The following is a 12,126-nucleotide window of genomic DNA, read 5'->3' on the forward strand; positions in this document are numbered from 1 at the left end:
AAAAGAAAGGGTGAGTAATTTATGTATTTGTTGAAATTCTGAGGTCAGCCGTGTATATATATATATATATATATATAAAAGAAAGAAGGAAAAAGAAAAGAAGAAGGCGAGAGAAAGAGAAGAGGAGCCCGTAAGAAAAAAGGAGGTCGGAGCCGTGTTTGAAATCGGGCTCACATTCCAGGTCGGATGGCTGGACTGTCCTGAAGATTCGAATTAACAAAGCCGAATTGAGTGAATTTGGAAAAATAGATTGGTCGGTCGGTTGGAGTAGCAGGACTGAAAGGAGCTCGACAAATACGTTGAGGTCGGAGCCAGGCTTCGGACCCGTGCTCGAGATTAGATTTGTGATCGAGGTCGAAACTCGGTGTGTCGTCTAACGTGAAGATGAGGTAGGTAGGGTTAAGAGGTCGGCAATCCTTCTACCTCTGATTGAACAGATCTGATTCAGTACCAGAACGCTTGATCAAGGCATCAAGCTCTCTCTTCTCCTTTTCCCCCGCTGCCGCCGCCGGCACAGACTAAACCTCCGGCTGAATTGTTATCCGGCCACTCCCAAGATGAGAGTCACAATGGCAATTCATCTCTTGCTTACAATCAAACCCTAGATCAAAACAGACAATCATCACTTTCCTAAGCAAGATCTCCCAACCCAGATCGACTTTCAACCATTTCAAAAGGATCCGGCTCCAAGACATCCAATGTCAGGTATTGAGAATGTCTAAGGAACCCCGCGGCCAGCATCGGCGGCAATGCTTTTGACGGCTGTGGTGAGTTCGTGCCTGGGGGAGAAGAAGGCACAATCGAAGCTTTAAAAGATGCGGCTCCTGACTGCCACCGTAACTTCCACCGGAACGAGGTGGATGGGGAGACTCAATTTGGTCCGAGTTCGTGAAGAAATCCGTTCGTCCTTCAAATGCCACCACCACCACCATGTGTTTTATCCAAGAAAAGGTTTAGGACCAAACTCACTCAAGAGCATAAGGATAAAATGATGGAGTTCGCAGAGAGGATCGGATGGAGGCTCAGTAAGCCGGAAGAGGAGGTGGAGCAGAATTAATGAGAAAATGAACCTGCAATAAGCATGCAGATTGATGATTGAAATAAAGAGGAAGCAACACGAGTTGAAAACTCTCAGATTGCATTTACTTTGATGCCCTGACAAGCGGCAACTCGACAATGGCTTGAGTGATGTAATAACCATCAAGAAAAGAAATTGGCAAGGTGCAGTGGAACCCACACGCACAGATGGAGGCACGTTACGAGATTTTGTTTGTGTTGAAAATGCCAAATTGCACAGCAATGCTGTACCGCATGCAATAAATATCTTTCATTTGAGGATGGGACCCATCCCCTGCCAAAAATCCATGAATGGCCCCCTGGAAGTTTGGACACTCCATATTCATTCATATGCCTTCTTGCTTCAGCTGCTTCATTCCATTCCCCAACAGCAACATGAACGTTTGCTAAGTGGATGTAATAACCGGCTAGACTCCGGTATCGGAATTCCTACCGTCCGGTGGAATCTCGGATGTCGGAGACCTCTAGAAGGGTAAAACCATGTTTTCATGAAATGTTTTAATGTTTTTGATGATTTTGAATGAAAAGGAAATGAGTTTTTGAATAAAAACAACCTTGGAGGAAAGCTCAGGTTCGGCCGCCGAACCTCAAGTTCGGCCGCCGAACATGCATGCGTTTCGGGTGAGCCTTAGGCCCCCGAAGGCATAAGTGAGGGAAGTCCAGGTTCGGCCACCGAACATGGCATGCATGCGGAGGCACATTCGGCCCCCGAACGTGGCCTGGCCAGCCACTATAAAAGGGTCCCTTAGCCGAAAATGGGCGAGCTTTTCCCCATTTTCGGCCAAGGTGAGCTCTCCGCCGTTCCTCACCGATCTTTGATGTTTTTCCTCTAGATCTTTCAAGTTTTTCATTTGTTTTAACTTTGTTTTGAAGATTTGAGCTTTTGAGTAAAGTTTTGGAGCTTTGAGGTTCAAGAACTCAAATCTCTCCCAACTCCAAGTTTGGTCGCCTCTACTCTCGATCTTCAAGAGGTAAGAGTCGATCTCTAGCTTATATCATGCTTTAAGCAAGTTTTATGAAGTTCATAGGGGTAGAATGCATGTTTAGGTTATAGTTATGTTTATGGGTATAAATGTATGTTCATGAACAATGTGGCTTGCAAATGCTTGTGTATGTGTGTTGTAGTTGGGGTTTAAGGTAGTTTGAGACCCCTAGGAGCTTGTGTGCATGTTTTGGTTGAGCTAAATGCATGATGGTATGAATTTGAGGTGGTTGTGCATGTTTGAATCAAGTTTCTGCCCTTTGGGAGAAACCAGGTTCGGCAGCCGAAGGGACTTTCGGCCGCCGAACCCTCTTGTGGAGGCAGCATTCGGCTGCCGAAGCTTGCCCCCGAAAGAGGACTTTCGCCTCTGTCTGGGAGTTTCGGCCGCCGAAAGTGCCGCCGAACATGCATGAGTTTCGTCTCTGTCTGGGAGTTTCGGCCGCCGAAGGTGCCGCCGAACCTGCCTGACTTTCGGCTCTGGAGAGACTTTCGGCTGCCGAACCTGTCGCCGAAAGTGCCCTGTCCAGGCCTCCTTTGCATGTTCTTCTATGGTTGTTTGGAGATGTTTTAGGGGGTTTTTGGGAGATGTTTTTAGAGTTATGTTCTAGTTGTTTGGTCCCTCATTTGAGTCCACCTGTGTAGGTTCGGACCCGAGGAACCGAGGACCTCAGCAGTGAGTCAGCTGCTTCAGTCAGTGTCAGAGCTAGCCTGAGGTGAGTGGAATAACTCTTATGCTTTTAAATAAATAAATCAGTTTTGAGCATGTTCATGCATCACGGATGCCATGTGATATTTTAGGCTGTTTGCATTAGAAATCACGAATATGTTGCATTGCATAAAATGTTGTTGATGCGGATGAATGTTGAATGATCCATTAGCCCTCATATGTTACGACATGATGATATGATATGGAAGTCCAGATGTGGCCTGCACTACGCCCCCGGCACCATGGAATATGTATGTTATGTTATGTTATGTATAAGAGAAAGATCAGGTGTGGCCTGCACTACGCCCCTGGCATGATTGGATTATGTAGAGGGCTAAATGGTGACAAGTTCATCCTTGATATGATTAGTTGTGATGTGATGCATTCCATGATAGCATGTGTTTTAAATGCTTTATGATTCTGCTCACTGGGCTCTAGTAGCTCACCCCTCCCCCAAATTCCCCAGGTTTACAGGTACGGGTTAGACAGAGAAGTCAAGAAGAGTAAAATCATATGTATGTAATAGTTAGAATGTGGACATGACAGATTGTATAATGATGTATAGATATGTAATGTAACGATATTAAGGTTAGAAGTGTGCTTGACCATAGTATATTGTAATCCCTTTTTGAAACATGATCTTAATGTTATTGATGCCCATGTTTAGCCAACTCAACACTTGTTATGCCACCCACTGGGGGCATTGATGAGATCCCACAGAGGGGTCAAGATTATGGTTATGTATAAGTTCAGTGCATGCACAGGTTGAGTTTGGTGTATGATTGTAACGACCCGAAAATCGGACCGCTATCGGCGCTAGGATCCGGGTCGACTTAAGGCCGCCGGGACCCGTAGCAAGCCAAAAATACATCCTGGAAACCTGTTTAATCCCATACATGATCAAGAACATACATAAAAATTTAAACTTTTCTTTCATACATCCAACTCAACCTGAACATACATTACATAACCATAATCATGACCCCTCTGTGGGATCTCAACAATGCCCCAAAGAGCACTATAACATGCGATGAGTTGGCTTACATCTGTATCAACAAATATCTAAGATCATGCATCAATAAGGGATTACAATACTCATAGGGTCAAGCACATCTATAACCTCAATATACCTCATTACATAACATACTGCAATCTCTTACATTACATCATAGTACAATTGTCATGTCCACAATCTAGCTATTACATACACATACTTCAAAACTCTGGCTAACCTCCTGGTCTACCCTGTACCTGCACATCTGGGGTTAGGGGAGAGGGGTGAGCTACAAAGCCCAGTGAGCAGAATAGTGAAATCATATATTAAAATTCATGCCATTATGTAATGCAACACATCACAACTAATCATATCTCGGATGGTATTGTCACCTATAGTCCTCTACATAGTCCAACTGTGCCGGGACGTAGAATGAGTACAACCGGTCTTTCTCTTAACATAACATATCATACAGTCCAACTGTGCCAGGGACGTAGAATGGGTACAACCTGGACTTCCTCTTACATCGTGCCAGGGACGTAGAATGGGTACAACCTGGACTTCCATACCATATCATGCCATAACATCATCATATCATATGAGGACTAAAGGATCATCCAATGACCAATCCACATCAACATCATAAATGCAATGCAACATATTCGTGAATACTAATGCAAACAACCTACTATATCTCATGGCATTCATGATGCATGGGTCATGCTCAAAAATTCATATTTCATTTATTTTAAAACTTAAGGTTTATTCCACTCACCTCTGGCTAGCTCTGAAAAACTCTGTAGCAGCTGGCTCACTGCTGGGGTCCTCGGTTCCTCGGGTCCGAACCTACACGGGTGGACTCCAATGAGGGACCAAACATACATAAACATAACTCTAACATACTCCCCAAAAACCCCCTAAAACATCATGAAAACATCACATAAAAACATGCAAGAAATGGCTGGACAGGGCACTTTCGGCGGCAGGTTCGGCGGCCGAAAGTCCCTCCAGAGCCGAAAGTCAGGTAGGTTTGGCGGCACCTTCGGCGGCCGAAACTCCCAGACAGAGGCGAAACTCATGCATGTTCGGCGGCACCTTCGACGGCCGAAAGTCCCAGACAGAGACGAAAGTCTCTTTTCGGGGGCAACTTCGACAGCCGAAAGGCCTGCCTCCCCAGCCATGTTCGGCGGCCGAAAGTGCCTTCGGCTGCCGAACCTGGTTTCTGCAAAAGGGCAGAAACTCGGCTCCTTTATGCACATTTGCCTCCCAACTCTCAAATCATGCATAAACTTGTTCTAAAACATGCATACACACCATACATCACACCTAGGGGTCTCAAACTATCATATACCCCAACTACAACACTTCAAACACACAAAAATCAACATACATTGTTCATCAAAACATCAAAACCCATAAACTCATCAACAAGCCTAAACATGCATCTCTACCCATAAAACAACTTAATGCTTGTTTAAAACACATAACAAGGGTGGATCTGAGCTTACCTCTTGAAGAAACGAGAGGAAAGGCGGTCCTAGCTTGGAGATGGGGAGATTGAGCTCTTTGAACCTCCAAGCACCCAAAACTTGCTCTTTACTCACAGATCTTCAAAACAGAAGTTAAAACCCGTGAAAATCATGGAAGATCTAAGGAAAACACTCAAGATCGAGGGAGGGGTGGCGGAGACTCACCTTGGCTGTAATACCCGGCTAGACTCCGGTATCGGGATTCATACCGTCCGGTGGAATCTCGGTTGTCGGAAACCTCTAGAAGGGTAAAACTATGATTTTATGAAATGTTTTAATGTATTTCATGTTTTAAAGTAAGAATTAAATGAGTTTTTGCATCAACAATCTTTGGAGGAAAACCCAGGTTCGGCCGCCGAACTTTGAGGTTCGGCCGCCGAACATGCATGCTTTCGGAGGGACTTTAGGCGCCCGAAAATTTTGAGTGAGGGAAATGCAGGTTCGGCCGCCGAACTCCAAGTTCGGCCGCCGAACCTTGCATGCATGCGGAGGCACTTTCGGCCCCCGAACGTGGCCTGGCCAGCCACCTATAAAAGGGGCACTTAGCCGAAATGGGAGAGTTTTCTCCCATTTTCGACCTCAGCGAGCTTCCGACCTCCCTCTCCCAAATCTTGTGTTTTTCCTTCAATCCCCACCATTTTCTTTGAGTTTTAAGGTTCCACAAAAGTTTTTGAGTGTTTTTAAGCAAGTTTGGAGCTTGGAAGTCTTGGAGCTAAATCCCTCCATTTTCCGAGCTAGGGTCGTTCTTCCTCTCGATCTTCAAGAGGTAAGCTTCGATCTATGCTTCTTTTATGTTTTATGAAAGTTTTATGCAAGTTGATGGGGTAGAATGCATGTTTAGGCTTGTTGTTAGGTTTATGGGTTTATGTTGTGATTTAAACAATGTATGTTGGAAATGTGTTGTTTGAAGTGTTGTAGTTGGGGTATATTATAGTTTGAGACCCCTAGGTGTGATGTATGATGTGTATGCATGTGTAGAAACAAGTTTATGCATGTTTTGAGGCGTTTTGGAGGCTGCGGACACAAGGGAGCCAAGTTTCTGCCCTTCGGCAGAAACTCAGGTTCGGCCGCCGAAGTGACTTTCGGCCGCCGAACCCCCTTGTGGAGGCAGTTTCGGCTGCCGAAGCCTGCCCCCGAAACTCAAGTTTCGTCTCTGTCTGGGAGGTTCGGCCGCCGAAAGTGCCGCCGAACCTGCATGACTTTCGGCTGCAGAGGGACTTTCGGCCGCCGAACCTGCCGCCGAAAGTGCCCTGTTCAGCCATTTCTTACATGTTTTCATGTGATGTTTTCAGGATGTTTTAAGGGGTTTTTGGGGAGTATTTTAGAGTCATATTCATGTATGTTTGGTCCCTCATTTGAGTCCACCTGTGTAGGTTCGGACCCGAGGAACCGAGACCCCCAGCAGTGAGCCAGCTGCTTCAGAGTCTCTTCAGAGCTAGCCAGAGGTGAGTGGAATAAACTTTAAGTTTTAAAGCAAATTAATGAAATGTTTTAGCATGATTCACGCATCATGAATGCCATGAGATATATTAGGTTGTTTGCATTAGAATTCACGAATATGTTGCATTGCATACCTTGTTGTTGATGTGGATAAATGTTGAATGATCCATTAGCCCTTGTATGTCATGATAGCCTATGTGAGTCCAGGTGTGCCTGCTACGGCTCTACGCCCCTGGCACTATGACTGATTATGGAAGTCCGGGTGTGCCTGCTACGGCTCTACGCCCCCGGCATGTATAAGTAAGAAAGATAGGGGCTAAATGGTGACAAGTTCATCCTTGTTGTGAAATGTTTGTGTTATGGCGCATACATGAAAGCATGATTTAAATTTATGTTTTATTATTCTGCTCACTGGGCTCTAGTAGCTCACCCCACTCCCTTTATCCCCAGAGTTGCAGGTACAGGATAGATCAGGAAGTCGGCTAGAGTGAAGTTCAGTCACGTATGTTGTAATAGATAGTAGTGGACATGAACATGATGTAATGAGTATTTATGACCATGTAATGTAATGAATGATTTGATGATGTATTGAGGATTATAGTAGTGCTTGACCTAGAGGTGTGTGAATCCCCATTATGTACAGAGTGTTTAATGAGTAATGATGATAATGACCATGATTATCCAAGCGGATATGTATGATGATGATACCCCATTGGAGTATTTGATGAGGACTCCAGTGTGGGGTTTATGTATGATCTTGTGCATGCACAGGTTTTGCTTGGATAAGAGAAAAGAAAAATTTTCTACAGATTATGTATATGTTGTTATGTATGGGATTACACAGGTTTACAGGAGGTATGTAGGCTTGCTACGGGTCCTGGCGGCCTAAAGCCGATCTGGATCCTAGCGCCGGTAACGGGTCGGATTTCCGGGTCGTTACAGAGTGGTATCAGAGCCCTAGGTTCATATGGTCGGACCTAGAGTGTCGGGCTCATAGATGTTCTAGAAGGTCAAGCACACTAGGAAAATCATGTCCACTAGGATAGGATGTAGAGTCCTGTCTATATGATGATATGATATGCCATGATGATATGCATGTGCATAAATGCTATGATGTGATGCTATGTATGTGATGAGGGTTCATGTGTTTCCACATGAACCATATGATGCTAATGATTGCTTGTGCTATGTGCTGTTTTTCAGAAGATAGAATGAGAGGAACTCGTCGATCTGCACGATTGACTGGAGTGCCACCTCAGGACGAGGGCGCTGATGCCCGTCCTCCAGCATTGCCTAGGGCAATGTCCAGTAGGTCCAACAGAGACAGAGTAGCTAGAGACCCTAGAAGGTCTTTGGATCTGGGTAGAAGCAGATCAGTAAGGGGAACAGTGCAGGGAGGAATGTCTGAGGATATGGAAGTAGAGGAGGGATGGCAGTCTCGGTGTGAGCATGCCGAAAGAGGGCATGGGAGAATCAGAAGGAGGCACTCAGGCCTCGAGTTATGTCCAGCCACATCACTACTCACACTATTCACACCATCCAGGGTATTCGATGGGAGGTACATCGGATAACCCCAGTTTTAGCCCTTATCCTCCACATATGCCCTACCCACCTTACTACCCACCATACTCTCAGTACCCCATGTACCCACCTCCACCTCCCTATACCAGTACAGCAAACCCTACCCCAGGGGATGTTGCACCTCCACCACCACCAGTACCTACTGTCCCGGAAACACAAGTACCCAAACCTACCTCATCTGGAGGGAGCAAGGTCAAGATGACCGACTACATGAAGTTGGGTGCTCCTCAGTACAGAGCAGGTGATGACCCATTTGAGTATCTGAGCAGGGTCAAGACTATTACAGATGAGATAGGGGCTGATGACAGTAGAGCCATTCAGATGGCTGGGTTCACACTGGAGTGCAAGAAGGCACGTGGTTGGTTTAAGAACTATGTGAACCCGAGAGCGGACAGTATGTCCTGGGAGGAGTTCGCAAATGAGTTTGCAGGATGGGCTTTCCCTGAGAGCTCTAGAGAGCAGAAGATGATAGAATTCGAGCAGTTGAGGCAGACTGATCAGATGAGTGTGGAGGAGTACACAGACAGGTTCCTGGAGTTGTTGCCATATGCTGGACAGAATTTGGACTCGGATCAAAAGAAGTCAAGTAGATATATTATGAGGCTACACTCCAGGTATTCCTCTTTGATACAGTCAGCAGAGAGGGAGAGTTTCCATGCCATAGTAGATATGGCTAGGAGAATGGAGGCTAGTGCTATCGTTGAGGGGAAGGTAAAACAGTCAGTGGCACAGTCTTCTGGTTCCAAGACCCCAGGTGGGGAAAGGTTAGACTCTTCTTCTCTGAGTACAGCAGTTGCAGGCAGTAAGAAGTGGGACAGAGGCCACAGAAAATCTAAGAAGAATAAGTTCTGGAACAAGATCAAGTCAGGTCTGGGTTTAGGCAGTGGCTCAAGCTCTGGCGCAGAGGTTACAGCATGTATGAGATGTGGGAGACCATACAAGGGAGTATGTCTGGCAGGGACAAACACATGTTTCAGATGCGGACAAGCGGGTCATTTGGCTCGAGATTGTCCTAGAGCAGCCTTTGCAGCACCGTCTCAGCAGACAGCCTCCGGCAGTGTGGTACAGCCAGTAGCTCCAGCCGCAACACAGGCCAGTGGCAGAGGCAGAGGGAGAGGGTCAGCCTCTTCATCAGCAGGATACAGAGGTGAAGGTCCATCAGCTCCGGCACGGATCTTCACTATGACTCAGCAGGAGGCCAACACATCCAACACCGTGGTGGCAGGTAATCTCATCATTGGTTGTTCTGATGTGTATGCCTTAATGGACCCGGGTGCATCTCATTCTTTTATTGCTCCGAGAGTCGTGGAGAGGGTAGGATTGATGGTCTCTGGGTTAGAGTGTCCCCTATGGGTCAGTGGACCCAAGTGTGACCCGTCAGTGGCAGAGGCAGTCTGCCAATGTAGTCCAGTTTTCATAGAGGGAAGATGCCTTTCCGCCGACCTTGTGGTTCTAGATTTGACAGATTTTGACGTCATTCTAGGGATGGATTGGTTATCGACCCATGGTGCTACCTTGGACTGTAGAGACAAGGTAGTCAGATTCAGAGATCAGGATGGGTCAGAGGTCGTCTTCAGAGGAGACAAGAGGGGTACACCTAGAGGTCTGATCTCAGCTCTTCAGGCTCGTAGGTTGCTTAGGAGGGGATGTCAGGGGTTTCTAGCTCATGTGAGGGAGTTAGATAGTCATGTCAGAGAGCCCGCCTCAGTGCCTGTGGTGAGTGAGTTCTTAGATGTTTTCCCAGACGAGCTGCCAGGGTTACCACCTGCTAGGGAGATAGAGTTCGAGATTGAGTTAATGCCTGGTACCAGACCGATCTCTATCCCTCCCTACAGGATGGCACCAGCTGAATTGAAAGAACTGAAGGAACAGTTGCAAGAGCTGGTAGATAAGGGTTTCATCCGACCGAGTACTTCACCTTGGGGTGCTCCGGTTTTGTTTGTGAGGAAGAAGGATGGATCCCTCAGACTTTGTATCGACTACAGACAGTTGAACAAGGTCACTACCAAGAACAAGTACCCTTTGCCGAGGATCGACGATCTATTCGACCAGCTAGCAGGAGCAGGTTGTTTCTCCAAAATAGATCTGAGATCAGGGTACCATCAGTTGAGGGTAAGGAATGAAGATGTACCGAAGACAGCTTTCAGGACCAGGTATGGGCACTATGAGTTCCTTGTGATGCCGTTTGGGTTGACCAACGCCCCTGCAGCATTCATGGACCTCATGAACAGAGTATTCAGTCAGTATCCGGATCACTTCGTTATTGTCTTCATAGATGATATCTTAGTGTATTCCAGGAATGCAGAGGAGCATGCCCATCACCTGAGGACAGTTTTGCAGACCTTGAGAGAGCATGGCTTGTATGCCAAGTTCTCCAAGTGTGAGTTTTGGCTTAGGAGCATTTCATTCTTGGGGCACATTGTGTCAGAACAGGGTATTGAAGTAGACCCCAAGAAGGTAGAGGCTGTAGCTAACTGGCATAGACCCACCACAGTGACCGAGATCAAGAGTTTTCTGGGTTTAGCAGGTTACTACAGGAGGTTCGTTCAGGACTTCTCAAAGATTGCTGCTCCTATGACCAAATTGACAAAGAAGAATCAGAAGTTCATATGGACCGATCAGTGCGAGGAAAGCTTTGAGGAGCTTAAGAGGAGGTTGACTTCAGCACCGGTGTTAGCTCTGCCAAGAAGTGATGATGACTTCTCAGTATATTGTGATGCGTCCCGTGTGGGACTGGGTTGTGTGCTAATGCAAAATGAGAGGGTGATCGCTTATGCTTTTAGGCAGCTGAAGAAGCATGAGCTGAATTACCCCACACATGACCTAGAGATGGCAGCAGTGATCTTTGCACTCAAGATGTGGAGGCATTACCTTTATGGGGTAAAGTGTGAGATCTTCACAGATCATAAGAGCCTGCAATACATCCTGAGTCAGAGAGAACTGAACATGAGGCAGAGGAGATGGGTAGAGCTGTTGAGTGACTATGATTGCAAGATTCAGTACCATCCGGGTAAGGCGAATGTTGTGGCAGACGCCCTAAGCCGGAAATCACTCGGCAGTCTATCCCACATTTCAGCAGAGAGGAGGCCGGTGGTGAAGGAGTTCCACAGACTTATGAGTGAGGGATTACAGTTGGAGTTGTCTGGCACAGGTGCCTTAGTGGCTCAGATGAGAGTGACACCCGTGTTTCTGGAGCAGGTAGCTCAGAAACAGCATGAGGACCCAGAGTTGGTCAGGATAGCCAGAACGGTTCAGTCAGGCCAGAATAATGAGTTCAAGTTTGATGATAAGGGGATCCTCCGCTACGGGAACATATTATGTGTGCCAGATGACATTGGTCTGAAGGGAGATATTATGGGGGAAGCCCATAATACCAGGTATAGTGTTCACCCTGGAGCCACCAAGATGTATCAGGATCTGAAAAGAGTGTATTGGTGGCCAGCTATGAAGAAGGACGTGGCACTGTTCGTGTCAGCCTGCGATGTGTGTCAGAGGGTGAAACTAGAGCATCAGAAGCCGGCTGGAATGTTGAATCCACTACCGATTCCAGAGTGGAAATGGGAGAATATAGCTATGGACTTCGTAGTGGGGTTACCGGCGACGTCCAACAGATTGGACTCCATATGGGTGATTGTGGACAGACTCACCAAATCTGCTCACTTCATCCCTGTCAGGAGTGGTTACTCTGTGGACAAGTTGGCGCAGGTGTACGTAGATGAGATTGTCAGACTGCATGGGGTCCCGGTATCTATAGTGTCAGATAGAGGGCCCCAGTTCACCTCCAGGTTTTGGCGGAGTCTGCAGAACGCTATGGGCA

This window comes from Manihot esculenta, chromosome 16 (genome assembly GCF_001659605.2).
Source record: "Manihot esculenta cultivar AM560-2 chromosome 16, M.esculenta_v8, whole genome shotgun sequence".
Taxonomy (NCBI): domain Eukaryota; kingdom Viridiplantae; phylum Streptophyta; class Magnoliopsida; order Malpighiales; family Euphorbiaceae; genus Manihot; species Manihot esculenta.